Source organism: Oncorhynchus mykiss, chromosome 5, assembly GCF_013265735.2.
Source record: "Oncorhynchus mykiss isolate Arlee chromosome 5, USDA_OmykA_1.1, whole genome shotgun sequence".
Lineage (NCBI taxonomy): Eukaryota > Metazoa > Chordata > Actinopteri > Salmoniformes > Salmonidae > Oncorhynchus > Oncorhynchus mykiss.
This window is the reverse complement of record NC_048569.1, coordinates 12,707,612-12,732,682: the sequence shown is the minus strand read 5'-3', so window position 1 is coordinate 12,732,682 and position 25,071 is coordinate 12,707,612. Positions and strand designations below refer to the sequence as shown.

Here is a 25,071-nt window from a genome sequence, read left to right as displayed (position 1 = left end):
TTCCTCTCCAGCAACTGAGTTAGAAAGGACGCCTGTAACTTTGTAGTGATTGGGTGTATTGATACACCATCCAAAGTGTAATTAATAACTTCATCATGCTCAAAGGGATATTCAATGTCTGCATTTGTTTTATTCCTCCCCATCTACCAGTAGTTACCCTTCTTTGTGAAGCATTGGTAAATCTCCCTGGTCTTTGTGGTTTGAATAAAATAAAAAAAAAGTGAAACAACAGCGTTACTAATGTGTAAAATAACAGGTTGTATTACACGTTCTCCTTTTCGACAACCAGAAAATGATAACCAGATGTTAGCCCAGGTTTCGATGTGAGAGATCCATTTGTTTACAGTGAAATCGGAGTATGATGCACGTCATGGCGATCCTGTTTATTTGTCATTGATGCGGTGGTATAAACGAATATGACGCGAATATGACGCGCGAAGGGTGGGTATGAGGGGAACTGTGTGGTGGTTGGAGGTTGTTAGGATGCCTGGGCATACCAGGCCCAATACCTCGCTAAAATTAGTCACGTGTCAGCTGCGTTGTGGGCAGGTGCTAGTGGTGAGTGCTACAACAAGGGTCTAACACCACCAGCATGTGGAAAGCGAACAGCCCCTCTCACCCTTTGGTTTGGAATAGTAATGGCATGATGTGCCAAGATGCAATGCACATTTCAGAGACCTTCATGCAATTCCCATGGGCTGCTACAATACATAGGCATCATGCTTATGAAAAGGCTAGGAGGTAATCAAAATTAACTGGGAAGTGACCTCTCCTTGTTTTGAACTGGTCTGGTGTTGATCCAGAGAACCAAAATGTCTGCTCCAAAAAGTGTTGACATTTGTTGCTATTTGCAGATGCTCATAGGTGGAACTAAAGGCCAAATATGTGTCTTTCTTTCAACTGCCTGAAACCACTCTGAGCCTGTGTGAGTACAGAATCCTCTTGTAGGGTCTCTTTCATAGAAAGCAGACCGTGGACTGATGGCTTTTACAATCTGACGCAACGCAGCTGTCACACAGAACACTACATAAATGCAAAAGGAGTGACCAAGAGGCCCGATATAGACGCTTGTATTTTTAGACCATCTCACCCATACTTTAACTCATTGCTCTTTGGTAATTGGATATCGCCCACTTCCACCCGCCCCACTCACCCGTACGCGTGGTTCGGCCCACTTGGGCCCTGGATGCAGTGAGGGCGTATGTCGGACAGCGCTCTTAAAATGGAACAGGCCATTTCTGGAAGCCGCTGTCATTCAAAACGGCACGAAAATACCCCATCGTCACTTGCAGTTATTTGAATAAACTGTAGACTGGGCACTGACAGTGTGCGTGATTGACAAAACTGTGGCCTGGAGTCAGAGGTGAAATACCAACGCAACAATTTTGGCAACTGCAAGAGGATGGGCAAAACAAATGTGGCCTCCGTCAAGCAGATCAACAGGGACCCGCGTGTCTGAAGAATCAGGCCAGTTCAGTCGTGACGACATACCCAAGACGATTAAAGTCATTATCTGCTTCATCAGTGTTATGAGAGCAACATGTATTAGATAACATCTGTGGTTTGTGGGATATAACTCACACACACAACCACCAAAAGGGAACCTAAGACTGTTCCTGGACTGAACTACACTTAGTGATCAAAAGATGTATGTCCTTATTACCAAGTATTGAGGAGGTTGACATTTATTGTCATGAGTCATGTCCCGGAGGCAGAAGTGAGCAATTTCTCCTTAGATAGGCCAGCTGCAAAGTCAAAATTGTCTATACTGTAAAAATTCATGAAAACAAAAATGAGCTTTAAGGTTAGGGTTAGGCATTAGAGTTAGCAGTATGGTTAAGGTTATGAGTTAAGGTTAGGGTTAGGTTTCAAATCTGATTTGATGACTGTGGCTGTGTCAGCTAGTGACAACTCTGTCGAGCTGCCCTTAGAACAAGATTCATGGCGAAAAACTCTAACATGCACGTAATTATGTATATTTGACTTTGGTGTTGTTTGTCTATGAACAACCGTTTAGTCTAGTATTAGCCAGGTTTAAGTATCAAGCTCCTCACCATAAGAATGACCGAAGACCCATTTTTCACTATGTATCACTATGTTGATTGGTGAACCAAGCTCACTTGATGAGTAAACTTGCCTTAAACCTGAAGATTTGTATAAGCCCCCCAGAACTAATGCATAAGCTTTTGCTCATAGGGCCAACACAGTCATGCATATGAGCTAGGTTCAAACCCCCGTCAGTCAAAACAACACATCATGCTATGCCATGATAGGAAATATTTCCTATGATTTTCAGTACGTTTATTCAGAAATATCCAATGGCTAGTAGAGAAAGGGCAGTTTAATTTTCCTCTCTTCCAGTGCAGTTGACAATAATACCATTAATGTTATCAAATGCACAAGGTGATAATAGTAAGAGAAGGTGAATATATGCGGTTCACAGAGTGACAAGGTCGGGAGGTGGGCTTTAAACTGGATGATGTTGACGGCACATCATCCAGTATAATGGACGAGTGTGGGGATGATGGACCAGTGAAGAATTGGTGGAGGGAGAAAGACTAATGTATGGGTATCTTTATGGAGGTATGGACCATAGCTACCTACCTCAGATGGTATTGCTGATTTGATACACATTATCATTATTTGATAAAAGACCTCGTGCTCAATCAACCTTATCTTGCCGGTTCCTTCCAATCTGAAACCTACTTCCTACCATACAAATGATCACTTCTTCATTGTCACTTCCCCTCTTATACCTGAGTCTGACTGCTCGGAAAATGAGTCTAAATCAACCAAGCATGCTAATTAAAATGTAAGACAAGACAGAAGTTTTGCAAGAAAAACATGCAAAATAAGCTGTTTTTCTCCTCCTCTGTGGTAGAGGGCTGTGCCTCAGCCATTGATATCCGGAGAGTCCCCCGTCTGTTCTCCCCCCTCAGAACTTTCCCAGGCATTCTTGGGAGGCTTGGAGTGTGTGGAGCTACAAGCTGACGGGAGAAGGGGAAACAGCTGCACGGGGCTGGAGCTGACACAATGTCACATATTAGTGTCGTCGCTAGCGCTCTGCGTCTTGCTTAGCTGCTCGCTCCCTTTTGAGATTTATTTTCACTGGTGGAGAGATGAAAGGAGAGTATAAGACGAGCACCATTTCTGGAAGGCACCTCCTGGAGTCCCCCCTGCTGTCATTGCCAAGATTATTTATTTGTTGATGTGTTTCTTTATTTGATTGGTTTAGAAGATTTAAAAGAGAAATTTCAGGGACGATCTACTGCTGCAGTTGCCTTCTTGGAATATTATTTCTAAGATGTACAGGAAGATGTACTTTGATACATGATTACTGTGTAATAATTGTAATTTCGAAACATGTCCCAGTCAGAGGGTATCAAAGTAGAACCCAAGACAAGCCCAAGTCTGAAGCCCAAGTAGCTAATTCCTCAATTGAACACCAAGTAGGGGACCTACTGCCACCACAATGGCCAAGTTAAATGCTTAGTAGCACCCCACTACACATGCATCTCTCTCAACATGTGCCCAACATCATGGCACCAGGCCCGGTTGTCATTTGTAACTAATCAACAGTTATTAATGCAGCTGTATTGGTAGTGCAGAGGAGGTTAAGGTCGCTTGCCAGTTGGCACCGGTCTCAGACTCCAGTAAGCAATTACGACTGACTCATCATCAGAGATCGAGAAAGAGAAAGAGAAAGATATAGAGGAAGAGAGAGAATGTAAGTCAAATGCAAAATAATGCTTTTAATGCTCGGAAGGACAGGAAAGACAAGTCTCGGCACGCCCATACTGTTATTGTTTAAGGAGCCATGTGTGATCCCTTTTTTTCTTAAGAACTGGATTTGTGACTCACATTTTCTTCCAACAAACGAGGTTGTTTGTAATTTGAATGTCATAAATAGTAATCTAGTCACATTTGCAGTCCTTATTTCACGACTGAGTGGAAAAAAAAGCAACTCCCCTCTGCGGAGGATTGCGAGGAACGAGAAAAGTGAGAAATATCTGCCAAACTGTCAAAAGGTCATGGACTGCTTCCCCCAGCTGAGTATGGCAGGTCGCCCCGTCACCCTGGTGACCACCTCCCATTCGGTGTCAATGACCCAGTCCCAGGGCAAAGCCAAGCCAACTGGAAATCATTAATGTCGCTCAGGTACCACTAGGGATCCATTGTCCTCTCCGTGCAGGATGGAAGCAGGGAATCCAGGGATCTAGGTCAGGCCCAGAACCATTGGCAGCCAGTAGTGGCCCAGTGCTTTTAATTGCCGTAATCCTTACATCTAAGCTAACATATGGAATTGTTTTAAGATGGTCATACCAAGGATCATTTAGCTATTTTATTTTGAATCACAGGCAGGGTTCCCCAACTGGCCGCTCCCCAACAGGTTTTATTTGGCCCCCCAAGTTTTCATTGTTGGACATAAAAGACTGTAAAAACACCAGGAAATCAGATCCAATGAATCTAGCTATCAAACTAAGCCAATTTGCAAATGCTAAAATCAATATCTATATATTTTTAAAATTAATTCATTTAAGAAATCTATTCCCATGTATTCCCATGCATAATAGAGACACATGATTGTATATATAAATGTAAACAAGGTTTGAAATGATTGTTTTAGTCAAACATTATATCTGTTTGGGCTTCTTATTCGTAATTATGTTCCGGCCCTAAGACCATCCTGTCAAGAGAATTGGTCCACGGCTGAATCTAGTTGATGATCCCTGCATTAAGGTATCAAAAAATATATATAAACAAAGAATTTGATGAAACTTTGAATTTGGCCTTACTGCTATTAGCCAATAGAATCGCAATGATTAACAGTGTCATACATGAATAAATAGATAGTAAAACAAATATATCCATAGGAAATTTGTTCTGAAGTGTCTGTCTTATATCTGAGAGATACAAGAACGATCAGGAACCAATGATAAAAACATTTTTTACATGTATTTATTTTACATAGAGTGCATTTGGAAAGTATTTAGACCCCTTGACTTTTTCCACATTTAGTTAAGTTACAGCCTTATTCTAAAATGTATCAAATAGTTTTTTCCCCTCATCAATCTACACATAATACCTCATAATGACTAAGCAAAAACAGTTTTTTAGAAATCTTTCAACAACAAAAAATATACAGTATATGGTCAGAAGTTTACATGCACAAAGGTTGGAGTCATTGAAACTCGTTTTTAAACCACTCCACAAATTTATTGTTAACAAACTATAAGTTTGGCAAGTTGGTTAGGACATCTAATTTGTGCATGACACAAGTCATTTTTCTAACAATTGTTTACAAACAGATTAATTCACTTATAATTCACTTAATCACAATTCCAGTGGGTCAGAAGTTTACATACACTAAGTTGACTGTGCCTTTAAACAGCATGGAAAATTCCAGAAAATTATGTCATGGCTTTAGAAGCTTCTGATAGGCTAATTTACATCATTTGAGTCAATTGGAGCTGTACCTGTTGATGTATTTAAAGGCCTACCAGTGCCTCTTTGCTTGACATCATGGGAAAATCAAAAGAAATCAGCCAAGACCGCTGAAAAAAAATTGTAGACCTTCACAAGTCTGTTTCATCCTTGGGAGCAATTTCCAAACGCCTGAAGGTGCCATGTTCATCTGTACAAACAATAGTATGCAAGTATAAACACCATGGGACCACGCAGCCGTCATACCACTCAGGAAGGAGACGCATTCTGTCTCCTAGAGATGAACGTACTTTGGTGCCAAAAGTGCAAATCAATCCCAGAACAACAGCAAAGGACCTTGTGAAGATACTGGAGGAAACAGGCACAAAAATATCTATATCCACAGTAAAACGAGTCCTATATCGACATAAACTGAAAGGCCGCTCAGCAAGGAAAAAGCCAGTGCTCCAAAACCGCCATAAAAAGCCCAGACTACGGTTTTCAACTGCACATGGGGACAAAGATCAATCTTTTTGGAGAAATGTCCTTTGGTCTGATGAAACAAAAATAGAACTGTTTGGCCATAATGACCATCGTTTTGTTTGGAGGAAAAAGGGGGATGCTTGCAAGCCGAAGAACACCATCAAAAAGTGAAGCACGTGGGTGGCAGCATCATGTTGTGGGGGTGCTTTGCTGCAGGAGGATCTGGTGCACTTCACAAAATAGATTGCATCATGAGGTAGGACAATTGTGTGGCAATATTGAAGCAACATCTCAAGACATCAGTCAGGAAGTTAAAGTTTGGTCGCAAATGGGTCTTCCAAATGGACAATGACCCCAAGCATACTTCCAAAGTTGTGGCAAAATGGCTTAAGGACAACAAAGTCAAGGTATTCGAGTGGCCATCACAAACCCCGGGCCTCAATCCTATGGAAAATATGTGGGCAGAACTAAAAAAGCGTGTGAGAGCAAGGAGGCCTCCAAACCTGACTCAGTTACACCAGCTCTGTCAGGAGGAATGGGCCAAAATTCACCCAACTTATTGTGGGAAGCTTGTTGAAGGCTACCTGAAACATTTGACCCAAGTTAAACAATTTTAAGGCAATGCTACCAAATACTAATTGAGTGTATGTAAACTTCTGACCCACTAGGAATGTGATGAAAGAAATGAAAGCTGAAATAAATCATTCTCTCTACTATTATTCTGACATTTCACATTCTTAAAATAAAGTGGTAATCCTAACTGACCTAAAACAGGGAATTTTTACGGGGATTAAATGTCAGGAATTGTAAAAAAAGTTTAAATGTATTTGGCTAAGGTGTATGTAAACTTCTGACTTCAACTGTATATATAAACTCAGCAAATAAAGAAACATCCCTTTTTCAGGGCCCTGTCTTTCAAAGATATTTCGTAAAAATACAAATATCTTCACAGATCTTCATTGTAAAGGGTTTAAACACTTTTTCCCATGCTTGTTAAATGAACCATAAACAATTAATGATCATGCACCTTTGGAACGGTTGTTAAGACACTAACAGCTTTCACTAACAGCTTAAAGAGGCCTTTCTACTGACTCTGAAAATACCAAAGAGAGATGCCCAGTGTCCCTGCTCATCTGCGTGAATGTACCTTAGGCATGCTGCAAGGTGGCACAAGGACTGCACTTGTGGTCAGGGCAATAAATTGTAATGTCCGTACTGTGAGACACCTAAGACAGCGCTAGAGGGAAATAGGACGGACAGCTGATCGTGCTCGCAGTGGCAGACCACATGTAACAACACCTGCACAGGATTGGACTGGACTCAGGGCTTGTAGGCCTGCTGTAAGGCAGGTCCTCACCAGACATCACCGGCAACAACGTCCCCTATGGGCACAAACCCACTGTCGCTGGACCAGACAGGACTGGCAGAAGGTGCTCTTCACTGACGAGTTGTGGTTTTGTCTCACCAGGGGTGATGGTCGGATTCGCGTTTATCGTCGAAGTTATGAGCGTTACACCGGGAGCGGGAGCGGGATCGATTTGCAGGTGGAGGGTCCGTCATGGTCTGGGGCGGTGTGTCACATCATCATCAGACTGAGCTTGTTGTCATTGCAGGCAATCTCAACGCTGTGCTTTAGAGGGAAGACATCCTCCTCCCTCATGTGGTACCCTTCCTGCAGGCTCATCCTGACATGACCCTCCAGCATGACAATGCCACTAGCCATACTGCTCGTTCTGTGCGTGATTTCCTGCAAGACAGGAATGTCAGTGTTCTGCCATGGCCAGTGAAGAGCCCGGATCTCAATCCCATTGAGCACGCCTGGGACCTGTTGGATCGGAGGGTGAGGGCTAGGATCATTCCCCCCAGAAATGCTGGCAGGGTGCCTTGGTGGAATAGTGGGGTAACATCTCACAGCAAGAACTGGCAAATCTGGTGCAGTCCCTGAGGAGGAGATGCACTGCAGTACTTCATGTAGCTGATGGCCACACCAAATACTGACTGTTACTTTTGATTTTGACCCCCCTTTTGTTCAGGGACACATTATTCAATTTCTGTTAGTCACATGTCTGTGGAACTTGGTCAGTTTATGTCTCAGTTGTTGAAACTTTTTATGTTCATACAAATATTTACAGATAACTTTGCTGAAAGTAAACGCAGTTGACAGTGAGTGGACATTTCTTTTTTTGCTGAGTTTTTATATTGTCTGAGGTACTGAGAGCTTTGGAGCAGGTTTTCATCAAAGATCTCTCTGTACTTTGCTCCGTTCATCTTTCCCTCGATCCTGACTAGTTTCCCAGTCCCTGCCGCTGAAAAACATCCCCACAGCATGATGCTGCCACCATCATGCTTCACCGTAGGGTTGGTGCCAGGTTTCCTCCATACCTGACGCTTGGCATTCACGCCAAATAGTTCAAACTTGGTTTCATCAGACCAGAGAATCTTGTTTCACATGGTCTGAGAGTCCTTTAGGTGCCTTTTTGGCAAATGACAAGCGAGCTGTCATGTGCCTTTTACTGAGGAGTGGCTTCTGCCTGACCACTCTACCATAAAGGCCTGATTGCTGTAGTGCTGCAGAGATGGTTGTCCTTCTGGAAGGTTCTCCCATCTCCACAGACGAACTCTGTAGCTCCTTCAAGAGTGACCATTGGGATCTTGGTCACGTCCCTGACCAATGCCCTTCTCTCTGATTGCTCAGTTTGGCCTTGCGGACAGCTCTTGGAAGAGTCTTGGTGGTTCTAAACTTCTTCCGTTTAAGAATGATGGAGGCCACTGTGTTCTTGGGGACTTTAAATGCTGCAGATCTGTGCCTTGACACAATCCTGTCTCGGAGCTCTATGGGCAATTAGTTCGACCTCATGGCTTGGTTTTTGCTCTGACATGCACTGTCAACTGTGGGACCTTATATAGACAGGTGTGTGCCTTTCCAAATCATGTCCAATCAATTGAATTTACCACAGGTGGACTCCATTCAAGTTGTAGTAACATCTCAAGGATGATCAATGGAAACAGGATGCACCTGAGCTGAATTTTGAGTCTCACAGCAAAGGGTATATATATAGACATTTGCGAAAATGTATAAAAAGCTGTTTTATCTTTGTCATTATGGGGCATTGTGTGTAGATTGATGAGGGAAAAAATGATTTGAAAACATTTTAGAATATGACTGTAACATATCAAAATGTGGAAAAAGGGAAGTGGTCTGAATGCTTCCCGAATCCATTATATTTCCATTCATTTTTTAAACTGGCACCTGGCTACCTTCAGCCTGGTATTGTGAGGCTTTTGTGTGTCCTAGAGCAAACCAGCCAACGTGTACGTGTTCGTGAGTGGCCCACCTTTCCTGTTCGGACGCTACGGACAAAAGTTGGCAGATCAGGCTGTACCGACTTTAGACAAGTCCCGTGATGCTTGTGGGTGTCGTAGAGCAAAACTGAAAACACCATTGTGTTCGTGAGAGTCTCACCTTTCCATGTAGTTTGTTTTTCTAGGCCAAACCGTTCGGACGCTACAGACGTTTTTGTGAGTATACCGATTTTCAGGATGTTTCATGGTCTGACAAACACCTCTCTAGCTCTGCCACCTTTTTCCTCAGATGCGGAAGGCTGACATCGGAAGATACGATTGATTGAGATGCAGCCAATGCAAAAAAACATATCTCTAGTTTAAACTGACTGATTCTTTATTATTATGCTAATTAGATTTCCATGGGGGCGTGTACATCGACTCTAGGGGGTTAATCAGAGGTGGGTGGGGGACAGGGGCGAGGGCGGAACGTGGTTTACAGAGACCGTCCCCATTAATGTGTAACCCCTATCTATTAGATGTAGGAGTTGTCATTTATTTTGCTCCTCCCTCACCCAGCCGTCACTGTGGTGAAATGGAGAGGTGGGGGGGGGGGGGGGTGGGGGCGGAGGGTGTACTGTATCTACTATGATGGAGTGTCTAATTAGGCTTGGTGGTTTAAGTGTGTTTGTCTATCACTGCATGTGGGTGTTGCAGTTTTGTATGACTAGGTGTGTATGACTTGAGTGTATGTCAGAAGTAGCCTTGAATGCAGTACTGTTGTACAGGGGAGTGACTTGTCTGTCTGCCTGTCTTGTCTGCCTGTCTGCCACTGGTCTTGGAAGCTTTTACATTGTCAGCCTTTACTGTGGTGCTGTCGTGGATGTTAGGGTGTGTGTCTGTGGGGGGGCTCCATTTGTGGTTGAGGCCCTGTCACGAAAAGGAGAGGAGTGGAGTGAAAGCAGGCCGCATCCTCATTGACGTTCAGAGGAAGAAGCAGCTGTGGCCCTTTGATCTGCCTAAAGAGGTTCTGGTCTTTACCATGACACTGTAAAAAAGTCTTAAAGAGCAGAAACAGATCAGCTTTTAACCAGCCCACTGTTTGGGAACGGAGCAGCTTTTAGCCAGCCCACTGTTTGGGAACGGAGCAGCTTTTAGCCAGCTCACTGTTTGGGAACGTAGCAGCTTTTAGCCAGCTCACTGTTTGGGAATGGAGCAGCTTTTAGCCAGCAAACTGTTTGGGAACGGAGCAGCTTTTAGCCAGCAAACTGTTTAGAAACAGAGCAGCTTTTAGCCAGCCCACTGTTTAGGAACATAGCAGCTGTTAGCCAGTCCACTGTTTGTGAACAGAGCAGCTTTTAGCCAGCAAACTGTTTAGAAACAGAGCAGCTTTTAGCCACCCCACTGTTTAGGAACATAGCAGCTGTTAGCCAGTCCACTGTTTGAGAATGGAGCAGCTTTTAACCAGCCAACTGTTTGGGAACAGAGCAGCTTTTAGCCAGCCCACTGTTTGGGAACAGAGCAGCTTTTAGCCAGCCCACTGTTTGAGAATGGAGCAGCTTTTAACCAGCCAACTGTTTGGGAACGGAGCAGCTTTTATCCAGCCCACTGTTTGAGAATGGAGCAGCTTTTAGCCAGCTCACTGTTTAGGAACGTAGCAGCTTTTAACCAGCTCACTGTTTAGGAACGTAGCAGCTTTTAGCCAGCTCACTGTTTAGGAACGTAGCAGCTTTTAACCAGCCCACTGTTTGGGAACGGAGCAGCTTTTAGCCAGCTCACTGTTTGGGAACGGAGCAGCTTTTAGCCAGCTCACTGTTTGGGAATGGAGCAGCTTTTAGCCAGCAAACTGTTTGGGAACGGAGCAGCTTTTAGCCAGCAAACTGTTTAGAAACAGAGCAGCTTTTAGCCAGCCCACTGTTTAGGAACATAGCAGCTGTTAGCCAGTCCACTGTTTGTGAACAGAGCAGCTTTTAGCCAGCAAACTGTTTAGAAACAGAGCAGCTTTTAGCCAGCCTACTGTTAAGGAACATAGCAGCTTTTAGCCACCCCACTGTTTAGGAACATAGCAGCTGTTAGCCAGTCCACTGTTTGAGAATGGAGCAGCTTTTCACCAGCCAACTGTTTGGGAACAGAGCAGCTTTTAGCCAGCCCACTGTTTGGGAACGGAGCAGCTTTTAGCCAGCCCACTGTTTGAGAATGGAGCAGCTTTTAACCAGCCAACCGTTTGGGAACGGAGCAGCTTTTAGCCAGCTCACTGTTTAGGAACGTAGCAGCTTTTAGCCAGCCCACTGTTTGAGAATGGAGCATCTTTTAGCCAGCTCACTGTTTAGGAACATAGCAGCTTTTAGCCAGCCCATTGTTTAGGAACATAGCAGCTGTTAGCCAGTCCACTGTTTGAGAATGGAGCAGCTTTTAACCAGCCAACTGTTTGGGAACAGAGCAGCTAATAATAAAAACTCAAAAAAAGAGCAATTAAGTTTTGGAAACATCTAAAATACAGTGACCCCCTCTCATATCATTACCAAGCCCTGCAATGCCAAGAGCTGAGCAAAGAAAAGAGTCCCCTCATCCAGCTGGTCCGGGGGCTGAGTTCACAAACCTGTTCTACTAACGCACTGAAGCCTCAGGACCAGAACATCCAATCAATCAGGATAAACCAAATTACAACACAGTCAAAACAAAACTATATTGCTTATTGGGAAACACAAACACAAGCTCAAAGGAAAATGCAGTACTATCTGGCCCTAAATCTACAGTACACTGTGGCTAAATATTTGACCATGGTTACTGATCAAAACCTGAGAAAAACCTTGACAAAGTACAGGCTCAGTGAGCACAGCCTTGCCATTTAGACGGGTAGACACAGGAAAACCTGGCTCCCTGTAGAGGAAAGGCTGTGCAACCACTGCACAACAACAGTAGAACCTGAGACGGAGCTGCATTTCCTGACAAAATGTAAAAAATATAAAACAATTACAGAGTGTCATTTTCCCAAATTTGAAACCCTTATTCAAGGTTTCAAAGACCTCTCTGATGAGGATAGGCTACCCGTCCTGTTGGGGAAGGACGCAGAGAGCTGTGGGTTGGCAGCGCGCTACATTGCTGCCTGCCATAAGATGAGGGACAGTGTCTGACAGACCAATCAACCTGCACATGTCCTCTACTGTATGCTTATTGTTATTGTTGAATGTATGGTTATTTTGACACTTGGTTATTGTTGTAACTGTTGTCCCGTTTGATTCTCATTTTTATTTATTTTTATGTTGTAAATATCCAAAATAAGCTTTGGCAATGTGTACATTGTTACGTCATGCCAATAAAGCGAATTGAATTGAATAGAATTGAATTGAGAGAGAAGAGAGAGAGAAAGAATTGTGTGGTTGTGGTGTGCATATTTTTTTAGTGAGTGGTGTGTGTCTAATAGGTTTGCAAAGGGTTGGAAACTTTCCGGTAAATTTCCGGAATTTTCCATGGGAAGTTAAACCCGGGAATTTTAGGAATTTTGCTTAAATTCATCAAAAAAGTTAGCTTATAACAGTGAACCTTTTTTGTGGGATACACATAAGGCAATTCTAGGTCTTGTGTCATATTTTGGTTAATCTAGCCCCAATTCAATGGAATTGCAACCCTCTGCATGCACAGCGCATTCTTCCATCACATGTGCAGTGCACTCACATGTACAGCTGATTCTCAAGACCTTGCACACTAATGAGATGCTATTGAGCCCACACTACTGCACTGTCTGAGCCAAGGACTACATGCTTTCTGGTAAGTTTTGATTACAATACTGGGTGAATATATTTCATATGACATACATTATTTATTTTTTAACTAGTAAATAGTATCCTACAGCAAAGGGTGTTTAAATCCTTTCTAACTTGTTAACAGTTTCTGCTAGTTTTTGCTACCATGTGGATTTTAGCTTGCTTGAGCCTGCTAACAGAGGAGTGTTAATTCACCTGTTTTCATACATGCTTCATTTTAAAACATGTATCATACAAAGGAGTTGTTTAATCTAACTGCATAACTATTTATCAGCACATGGAATTGTATTATTTATTTTTTAACAATTTTTTTTCTAACCTTTACAGGAAAATACCACGGGCACTATCTGATGTGTGGAGACATTTCAATGCAGCTAATGTAAAAGGAAAAGCTGTGTACATTTGCAAATACTGTGCGAAATCATATGTGAAGAATGCAACAAAGATGCAGCATCATCTGGCCAAGTGCATAAAGTTCCCTCAGTGCTCACAACAAGCAACCTCTGACAAAAGTCCCTCTACTTCTACTTCTATTTGACACTTCTATTCGAATGTGATGAAAGAAATAAAAGCTGAAATAAATAATTCTCTACTATTATTCTGACATTTCACATTCTTAAAATAAAGTGGTGTTCCTAACTGACCTAAGACAGGGAATTTTTACGGGGATTAAATGTCAGGAATTGTGAAAATCTGAGTTTAAATGTATTTGGCTAAGGTGTATGTAAACTTCCGACTTCAACTGTATGTTGAAAACGTTTTTGGAAGGTGCGATTGATCATTGTGGATCATTCAATATTCCCTTTCTTTTGTTTTTCAGTGAAATCATCCCATGTGAAGAGTCAACTCATTTAATTAAAGTTCAGTTCGTAACTAAATAGTTTTTTTAATTTCTATTGTAAGGATTTAATCATTTGCAATTATGTCTACTTATTATAAGGTAAAAGTTGTATGTTTCTGTCTCCATGTGATATGGTAAATATATCCAATGCAAAAAAACATCTACATTTAAATGCAATTAACATTATTTATTTGCGTATATTTCCTTTAATTCCCATGTATTCCCATTAATTCCTGTTAATTCCCATATATTCCCGTTAATTCCCACGGAAAGTTTACACCTCTGAATATTCCCCAAAATGTTCAACCCTCTTGTCTAATACTCATGTTTGTCTGTGTTTGTGTGTTGATGTGTGTATAGCTCGCATATGGTGTGTGTGTGTTCACTCACTGTAACTTGTGGTTGCTTCACGTAAGGTATTGTTGTCTCTACCTTTTTAACCTTTGTGCTGTTGTCTGTGCCTAACAATGTTTGTAACATGTTTGGGCTGCTACCGTGTTGTTGTCATGTTGTATTGCTACCATGCTGTGTTGTGTTGCTACCATGCTGTGTTGTCATGTGTTGCTACCATGCTGTGTTGTCATGTGTTGCTGCCATGATGTGTTGTCTTAGCTCTCTCTTTATTTAGTGTTGTGTTGTCTCTCATCTCGTGATGTGTGTTTTGTCCTACATAAAACATTTTTTTTTTTATTGCATAGCCTACAGTCGGAAGGGCCTGCAATTTGGGCAGAGTGCGTGGAAAATACCAAATACATGATTATTGAGTTGCGACTGTCAGTGAAAAGCAAAGGAGACCCAGCCAGGCATATCGTAATATTTAAAAATGCAATTGCGGAAAAACAGTTTGTAAAACAAATGTCTATTGCTGTAAAGAGAAGACACTGAAAATAGTCTAATCTGTCTTTTAGTTATCAAAATTCTCAACTTCATTGAGCGGAGAACATCAGCCATATGCCTGGTGAGTGTGCCTATTCACTGTCTTTATCATTGGGTCAATCCCACTTTTGTTTGTTTTAGGACAATCATTTCCTCCAGGTTAGATGGACATCATATTGTATTTGTGTGTCCCCTTTTCATAGGCCTTATAAATGGATCAGACGTAGTTTTTATTGATCTGTTTGTCAGTGTCAGCAGAGTAGGCTACCCTGACATTTCTGTTGTATTAAAACAGATTCTGCTAATGTCTCCAGTCATATAAAGTGTAGTAGAATTGCATGAAATGTGCTTTTTAAAAGCTAACATTTTCCTGTGAAAAGAAACGTCTTCTCTAAGTGGTGTGTGACACGCTGAATGAAGCCTGCCTATTTGCCCATGGCAAATGGGAAGCACACTTCAATTACCAGTTGAGAAATACAAATAGTAGCTCTTTATAATCGTGGCCATTGTTTGTTTGCTTTTCACTCGATTGCCTTTAGAATTGTTGCACAATGATTGGACTTATTAAAGCAATAATGGTCTGGGGCTGTTTTTCATGGTTTGGGCTAGGCCTAATGCTACAGCATACAATGACATTTTAGACGGTTCTGTGCTTCCAAAATTGTGGCAACAGTTTGGGGAAGGCTCTTTCCTGTTTCAGCATGACAATGACCCTATGCACAAGGTCCATACAGAAATGGTTTTTCGAGATATGTGTGGAAGAACTTGACTGGATGACGCCAATTGAGAACCTGCACAGAGCCCGGACCTCAATCCCATCCAACACCTTTGGGATGAATTGGAACTCTGACTGCGAGCCAGGCCTAATCACCCAACATCCGTGCCCGACCTCGCTAATGCTCTTGTTGCTGTATTGAATCAAGTCCCCAAAGCAATGTTCCAGTCTAGTGGAAAGCCTTCCCAGAAGAATGGAGACTGTTATAGCAGGAAAGGGGGGACCAACTCCATGCCCATGATTTTGGTATGAGATGATTGACGAGCAGGTGTCCACATACTTTTGATCATGTAATGTACGTTCCTCTGATTCCTTCAGAGTCAGTAATCACTAGAGGGAGAGAGAGAGAGAGTTCCAGAAATGTGGGGAAAATCCTGAGCTTTAGGGTCCACAGTCAACACTGCAAGCTTCTCTTTACTCTCTGCATTAGTATGGCAAGCTCTTAGAGCCTGGCAGAGTATTTTGATCAACAGCTGTTGATTGAAACTGTTGTTGATCAGACCTAAAGTGGTCGAGAGCATTTTGCTTTGAAAAACTATTGTTTTGTTGCAGGGCAATTCCATGGTAACAGAATTATACTGAGTGAAAAATCAATCTCAGCATAATTCCGTTACCTTGGAATTGCCCTGCAGTATACGGTTTGAGTTTAATTAATTCTGTAGGTATTTTAATTATAGACTGATTTCAAATATTTTCTATCTGCATGAGGAATTTCCATCTGGACCCACTCAGAAGACATAAATGCAACTACACTCTTAGACTTGGATTATACTGAGATGTAAATGCGAACATAGATTCAAATTCCATACTGCAGGATAGCATTCTTTAATCCTGGTCTCAGAATACCCAAGACCGAATTGCAATTGAACACAAAAGAAAATACAATGTTGATGATGCTAAGCAACTCCATGCCCACTGCTGCTGTAGTTTATAACAGTATGCTGCTGACTAAGTTCCAAGCGGCTACAGTGCAGGGAAGGGAAGGATCCAAACCTGGCTCTCTGTCTCATTGTCAAATGTCCGGGGTGCACGGCACCACTCTCTCATCTGAGGATCATGTGCTAGTCAGCCCAAAACTTGACTCGAGTTCAATTGGAGGTAGAGAGGGAGAGAGAGACAGGGAGAGGGAGACCAGGAAGAGAGAGAGAAAGAAAAAGAGATCCTGTCTTCCTTCTCCTCTCTTACCCTCAGCTTGTCTGTCTCTGAGTTTAGATCTGCTATCTGCCAGAGGGATTTCAGGCGACCGAGGCAGACTTGAACAATAACCATTTTGAAATGTTTCCTGGTAAATGGTGGCTGTGTGAGTCATTGGAGAGCACAATATTATGTGTATGTGTGCGTGCGTGCGTGCGTGCGTGTGTGTGCGCGTGGGTGTTTGTATGTTGGTGCAGGTGTGTGTGTGTGTGTGTAGTATTTACACTGTGTGTTTGTGCGCACGTGTTCATACAGTACCGCTTCGGTTTGTGCGCTTTTGGGTGTATCAGTGTTAAGGAACGACGGATTAGGCTTGCTCCACTTGGCAAAGAAACTGTTAAAGGAATTGCAGCAACAAAAAATAGAAGAACACCATGGTAGAACTAAAAGTAGTAACCGCATGAACCCATAAATAGAATAAGGCCTCCGATTCACTGCATCACCTTTCCTTGTTTGTCTCGAGATCAAACCGAACACTAGCATGTTCGTACAAGTTGAACAGTACTTAGAGCCCCACAAAAAAAGTCTCAAGAATAAGGTAGCAGAGTTGCCTTTACCTAGGATGGATAGGTTTTTACATCCGTGCGTGACAAACTACAGTGTTTCTGGCAGACAGGCAGGTTGTAAGCACATACTCATTTCAACATCTAGCTACTATCTGTCTCTCTACCTACAAATCCAGCAGCTTTTTTCATGTCGACGAGCAAGGAGACTTGTGGCAAATGGGGTTGTACTGTCAAAAGGTCAAAACCCCCAAAATATCTATCTACCCACAAATCTCTTTAATCCAATGAGTACCACAGCCTTTTCCATGTAGGAGGAACAGGAAGACTTGACCCAGATGCTATGTGGGAAGGGTTAGCTCACATTCTGGGAGTAGCGAAGGTAGATTGAACCTAGCGGTAAACTGATACAAACAGCTGCATTCCTTAATAAACTACTCCACGCCTCTTTTTCACCCAATCCAAGAGGGCCCCCTGCATTCAAACTCAGCTTGGATCTATTATCAGACGACCGGGTTTGCTCTTTTCTCTCTTATTAGCGGCCATTTTATTTGAGGGACCTATCTACATCTGCTGGGAGATGACGCAGCACTAATGGACAGTCGGAAGGGTGTGTGGTGATGGAGATGGTGGTGGGGTGTGGTTGTAAAAAAACACAGAAAACTATTCCTTAGAAGGGTTGAGCCATAACCCTTGATCCCCAACAGCACTGTACTATAGGTGTTAGATAGAGATATTGTACAGACCCTGTCAATTCCCATTAATTAATAACCCAGCATAGCTTCTGTCCATTAACTCACCACCCTGATAAGATTATAGTCATAGCCTGCCAATCCAGGTTAGCAAGCTCTAACAAACTAGCCTAGCATTGTTGTCAAAAAGTGAATGACTTTCACATAGGGAAATGGTTAAGATTGTTTTTTCACATTGAGGTGTGTGTGTACTTGTTTTCCTAACTTATCAGGAAACCAATGTCCTGACAGGGTTGTAAAACAATAACTTGGTTTGTGTCCAGAATATCTTCAAAAGCTATTTTAAGTTTAAGGTTTAGGGTTAAGGTTAGGGTTAGGTTAATGGGTAGGGATCGGGAAAATAGGATTTTTAATTGTAAAAAAAGATGTACTCCCCCAAAAGTCCTGAAATGTCATAAGAATAAAGCTGTGTGTGTGAATGTTCTCCCAGCAGTCCTGTACACAGTACTCTGATGTCGTAAACTGTGCTAAGTTAGTAAGTGCAGGTTGTGTGGTGTTAGAGTATTGGGTTGACACTTGAGAAGTGAGGAACTTTTGAACTGATATTGACGTCAGTCACTGGTGTGCGTGAGTGAAGAGGGAGAGTTTGGTTAGAGCCACAAGTAAGAGCTTAATCATTTCTCTAATCTGAGGTCACCTCGTGAGGTTTGGATTTCCACGTACATCAAGTTGACGAATTCCACAAATTTTGAAAGGAAACGCTGAAGAAAAGGTGTGAGCTGAGGCTAAAGAAAAAAGGTCAGGTGAACACGCTATTGGACTCTTTGTGAAGACTTTATCACGTATATTTTTACAAGTCTACTAAAAAAAAGCAGTAGTGAAGAGAAGCATTGATGATATGTTGATGAGAATTCCTTGTGATTGATATGCCCTGGTCTAAACGATACCTTACTTTTGAAGAGTTTTACTTGTGAAACTAATTTGTATGCCGTTCTATTCCCCTTGTATGTCGCAATAGAAGACACACTGGATAAGAATGTGGGTTGTAAAATGACTCAAATATGAATGTTTGTTTTTTAGGCCTAGCTGAGACTTAAGTGAGAAACAAATCTCATCGCCACACCCACAACATTGTTATAAGGATGGCATAGTGCTTGTCGGGAAATGCCACAACACATGACAATGGATGGATGTGTTTGATCATTAAAGGAGAAAAAAAAAATTAGGCATAGCGGTCAAAATTAATGAAGGTTAGGGGTTAAGGTTAGGTTTAAGAACAAGGGTTAGGTTAAAGCTGCAATGTGTAACTTTTTGGGTGAACTGACCAAATTCACATAGAAATATGTATTATAGATTTGTTTTCTCATTGAATGCAAGTCTAAGAAGTGGTAGATCAGTTCTATGTGCACTATTTCTATGCTTCCCGTTCTTATGTTTTTAAGCAGTACAATCCTCCATTGCAATTTCAATGACCAAGATTAAGGCTGGAAGACCTGAAAGTTTCAGACGTTGAGCTACTTTTACTTGGTTCCCCTTTTATCGCTCTGTCTCTCTCCCTCTCATTTCCTCGATCGTTACCATAGAAGTTCTGATATTAACCACCGGCGTGTGTGTGTGTGTGTGTGTGTGAAACTTCCGTGCATCATCGCAATGACTGTGTGGTTAGAAATGACGTGTGTGTAAAAGGCCATGCACCCTTTCAGTCCAGCGGTGAAACCCCACAATGAAACTTCTGTGAGCGGTGGCTTGCAGCGTTGCACCATGCAACTCTCGATTGGCGTCATCCACCTCCCTCCAATCACACCACCGCACGCACACAGTACTATTGTCCTTATGTAGGCACAGTTGGTGCCTGGGCCAAGGGAATTCACCAGATGGTCCGCTCACCAATCCCTTGGGCCAAGAGAATTCACCAGATGGTCACAGATCTGTCTCCCTATTCCTATTATCATTACCATGCAAAACAGTCTGGCCTCATAGCAATCTCAATGATGATTATGATTATGATGATGATGGTTGATGGTTGATAGCGATGATGTTAATGGTGATGAGGAAGATCATGGTTGATGGCTATGATTATGGTGTTGATGATGACGGGTAATGGTTGATGGCTATGATGATTATTATGATGATGGTTGATGGCTATGATGATGATGGTTAATGGTTGATGGTTGATGGCTATGATGGTTGATTTCCATGATGATGGTTAATGGTTGATGGTGATGAGGAAGATGATTGTTGATGGCTATGATGTTGATGGTGATGATGAAGATGATGGTTGATGGCTATGATGTTGATGGTGATAATGATGACGGTTGATGATTATGGTTGATGGCGTTGATGATGATGAGGAAGATGATGGTTGATGGCAAGGGACTGAAGATGATGAAGGCTGTAAACTCTATACACCACTGGATTTAACAGCTTCCCAAGCATTATTCTACTGTATTATGAAAACGGTCCTATCACTGACTTCCCAGACTGGATTATGTTATGGCTTTCCAGACCCACTGAGAAGTACAAGTCTGCCAAAGTCAGCACAACATTGTCGTAGGGATAAGAGTTCAGTGCATTCCTGTCTCAATAATGTTCCTAGGCCCACAGAGAGAGCGAAGAATACAATGGTAGGCAGGGTAAATTCAGGAGACTGTGTGTGTACTTGTAATCATAAAATCCTTGTATATCCAATTATGTATTATTGAGTTGAGAAGTCATGTAATGCATTCAGTATGTATGTCATGTGTCCTATGTGTGTGTGTGTGTGCGTCAGGTTGTGTGTGTCTGTGTCAGGGTTTACGTTAGCTGGCTTTTGACCGATTAAAAAATAAATAATAGAAAAGCTGATAATAAAATTGCCGCTAGCTAATTGTCCAGGAGAAGAAGAAACAATTATATTTCAAAATGCTGCTTCTTCAATGATGGAAATACCAGTTGATGGAAATACCAGTTGATGGAAATACCAGTTGATGGAAATACCAGTTGATGGAAATACATTTAACTTGTCATGCTTATTGGTCTGTAGTTTAATTTGCATCATTTTGTGGAATTAAATTTGTTATGTATCTTATTTATCACACATCTGTCAGGCAGCACAAGAGCTGCTGCTCCATCATCTCAAACAGAAAATCTAGGCAGGCTTCGTCAGTGTGTCACATACCACTTTGCAATGAGCTGGAGGCAGTATGCATTTTGAAAACATATACTTAATTGTTTGAAACCTGAATATTTTACCACATCTTACCTTGCTTCAAAGTAGCCTTTCCAAAATCAGACCATATACTTTCTTTCATTGTCCAGTAGCCAAAGCCACAATCCTAGTCATATTAGGAAAGGAAAGGGGGATACCTAGTCAGTTGTACAACTGAATTCCTTCAACTGAAATGTGTCTTCCGCATTTAACCAAACCCCTATTAGCAACCCATGCTAGTTGTTGCATATTAGATCTCCCCTCTTTCTCCCAAAATGTTTGTTAGTTTTACCTGTTTTTCATGATATCCAATTGGTAGTTACAGTCTTGTCCCATCGGTGCCACTCCCGTACAGACTCAGGAGAGGCAAAAGTCGAGAGCCACGCGTCCTCCAAAGCACAACGCTGCCAACCTGCACTGCTCCTTGACACACTGCTCGCTTAACCCGGAAGCCAGCCGCACCAATGTGTCAGAGGACACACTACAACTGCCTACCGTGTCAGCGTGCATGCTCCCAGCCCACCACAAGGAGTCACTAGAGCACGATGGGACAAGGACATACCAGCCAGCCAAACCCTCCCCTAACGATGCTCATGGGTCTCATATTCACAGCCAGCTGCAACACAGCCTGGGATCAAACCCGGGTCTGTAGTGACACCTCAAACACTGTGGTGCAGTGCCTTAGACCACTGCGCCACTCGGGAGGCTCTCTTTCTAAATTTCTAATAGGGTATTTTCATCTCTGTCACATGAAACTGCTTGCATGTGCCGTGCGCTGCTGACAACAGTGTTTTCCCATGAATTGCATTATGGAACAAACATTTGCTCGTAGCCTACTCTCTGCGCATTGCTGCACTTATAATATTAAGAATTAATAGTTGATCAACATTTTAAGCTAAAAATGTGGATCTGTTCCATCAGACTAATTGCTTTTTAACATTTTAATGTAGCCTAGGTCTACTGGTTTGAATGGTATGAATTTGGGATCGTCCAACAACTGTCCCAGAGTCTGTTTGGAATAGGCTATTTATTTATTTATTTATTGACAAGCTGACCAATAGACTAGGTAAACTTTTTTACTATGGGGGATAGTAGATTGGCAGGCTAGTGATTTTGCTGTTTGTTACTCATCTTGTTGGCTGAGGATAAGTAAATGTGGACAGTTAGTCTAACATCTTCAAAGTGCACATCAGAATTCGGTAAGAAGGGACCACACATCGTTGCTCCCTCGACCTGCATGTTCTGTTAATATGAATTACCATAATCTAAATGTGATTTCTGTTATTCTGAGCACTATGGGTGGACGCCCTAATCAGGTTACTCATCCAGTGCATATGGGTCCGGTAAATTTTCAAATGTCCAGTAAATGAAAATCCTGCCGGTCAAATGTCCGGCGCCAGATTTTCCGAACGGAAACCCTGGTTTGTTTGTGTGTGTGTGTGTGTGTGTTTCATGGCCTGCTTAAGAGGATGTGAGGGTGTTCTAGCAGTGCAGCTTTAAAGGAAGCAGGAAGGGGAAATGATGGCTATGGTGATTAGAGTGGAGCAGAGAGGTGAACTCCAGCAGAGAAGGATGTCATACTGTATACAATTGAATAGTCTTAGAGGGCTGACTCCTAACAGCCCTGGTGGTTAGAGCGTTGGACTAGTAACCGAAAAGTTGCAAGTTCAAATCCCGAGCTGACAAGGTACAAATCTGTTGTTCTGCCCCTGAACAGGCAGTTAACCCACTGTTTCTAGGCCATCATTCATAATAAGAATTTGTTCTTTTCTTCACTGACTTGCCTAGTTACAGTGCCTTGCGAAAGTATTCGGCCCCCTTGAACTTTGCGACCTTTTGCCACATTTCAGGCTTCAAACATAAAGATATAAAACTGTATTTTTTTGTGAAGAATCAACAACAAGTGGGACACAATCATGAAGTGGAACGACATTTATTGGATATTTCAAACTTTTTTTACAAATCAAAAACTGAAAAATTGGGCGTGCAAAATTATTCAGCCCCCTTAAGTTAATACTTTGTAGCGCCACCTTTTGCTGCGATTACAGCTGTAAGTCGCTTGGGGTATGTCTCTATCAGTTTTGCACATCGAGAGACTGACATTTTTTCCCATTCCTCCTTGCAAAACAGCTCGAGCGCAGTGAGGTTGGATGGAGAGCATTTGTGAATAAACTTAATACTAGACTTAGAAGGCTGAATACTAGGTTTAAAACGCTTACTACTAGTCTTAGGGGGCTGAATCCTAACTTAATAATGGTCTTAGAGGGCTGAATCCTAACTTAATACTGGTCTTAGAGGACTGAATCCCAACTTAATACTAGTCTTAGAGGACTGAATCCTAACTTAATACTAGTCTTAGAGGGCTCAATCCTAACTTAATACTGGTCTTAGAGGGCTGAATCCTAACTTAATACTAGTCTTAGAGGACTGAATCCTAACTTAATACTAGTCTTAGAGGGCTGAATCCTAACCTAATACTGGTCTTAGAGGGCTCAATCCTAACTTAATACTAGTCTAACACGGAACCCAAACCAGCTGCGCACGTGCTCCATCGTGCATAAATGTGTTTTGTCCCCCCACACCAAAAACAATCACGACATGCAGGTTAAAATATCAATTAATTACATTAGGTCGAAAGCATTAAACATGTATGGCAATTTAGCTAGCTAGCTTGCACTTGCTAGCTAACTTGTCCTATTTAGCTAGCTTGCTGTTGCTAGCTAATTTGTCCTGGGATATAAACATTGAGTTATTATTTTACCTGAAATGCCCAAGGTCCTCTACTCCGACAATTAATCCACACATAAAACGGTCAACCGAATAGTTTCTAGTCATCTCTCTTCCTTCCAGGCCTTTTCTTCTCTTGACTTTATATTGCGATTGGCAACTTTCATAAATTAGGTGCATTACCGCCACTGACCTCGTTCGTCACCCACGTGGGTATAACCAATGAGGAGATGGCACGTGGGTACCTGCTTCTACAAACCAATGAGGAGATGGGAGAGGAAGGACTTGCAGCGCGATCTGTGTCAGAAATAGAACTTCTATTTTAGCCCTTGGCAACTCAGACGCTCGTTGGCGCGCGCTAGCAGTGTGGGTGCAATAATTGAATAACATGGATTTCAAAATGTATTTTGCAACGCTCGTGCATGCTGCGTGCGGTGTGGTCAGCCTATTAGAAGGATGAATCCTTACTGAATACTAGTCTTAGAGGACTGAATCCTAACTTAATACTAGTCTTAGAGGGCTGAATCCTAACTTAATACTAGTCTTAGAGGGCTGAATCCTAACTTAATACTAGTCTTAGAGGGCTGAATCCTAACTTAATACTAGTCTTAGAGGGCTGAATCCTAACTTAATACTAGTCTTAGAGGGCTGAATCCTAACTTAATACTAGTCTTAGAGGGCTGAATCCTAACTTAATACTGGTCTTAGAGGGCTGAATCCTAACTTAATACTGGTCTTAGAGGGCTGAATCCTAACCTAATACTAGTCTTAGAGGACTGAATCCTAACTTAATACTAGTCTTAGAGGGCTGAATCCTAACTTAATACTAGTCTTAGAGGGCTGAATCCTAACTTAATACTGGTCTTAGAGGGCTGAATCCTAACTTAATACTGGTCTTAGAGGGCTGAATCCTAACTTAATACTAGTCTTAGAGGACTGAATCCTAACTTAATACTGGTCTTAGAGGGCTGAATCCTAACTTAATACTGGTCTTAGAGGGCTGAATCCTAACTTAATACTGGTCTTAGAGGGCTGAATCCTAACTTAATACTAGTCTTAGAGGGCTGAATCCTAACTTAATAGTGGTCTTAGAGGGCTGAATCCTAACTTAATACTGGTCTTAGAGGGCTGAATCCTAACTTAATACTAGTTTTAGAGGGCTGAATCGTAATTTGCTATCGTCATTTTGGTGTTAAAAATAAAGTATTCAAATTCCCTTTAGGAGCCCCTTGGCAAGGTCATTACAATAGGGCATCATTACCTGTCTCACACCAGCAGCGCAGGCAGACCTCAATGTATATCATCTGGATGGATTTGCTACAT

General features: G+C 42.1%; 1 protein-coding gene across 2 annotated transcripts in view; it reads left to right on the top strand.

Moving 5' to 3' along the window:
• The window catches only part of nek6 (NIMA-related kinase 6), an 86,541-nt gene that overhangs the window by 1,788 nt on the left and 59,682 nt on the right, over positions 1-25,071 (top strand). The window contains exon 1 of one of the 2 annotated variants that reach the window (XM_036976812.1): positions 18,490-18,632. The exons of the other annotated variant lie outside the window; for it this stretch is intronic. The gene's annotated coding sequence lies outside the window, so the exon portion shown is untranslated. Of the gene's footprint in view, positions 1-18,489; positions 18,633-25,071 lie in introns of those variants that run through there. 2 annotated transcript variants of the gene reach the window in all.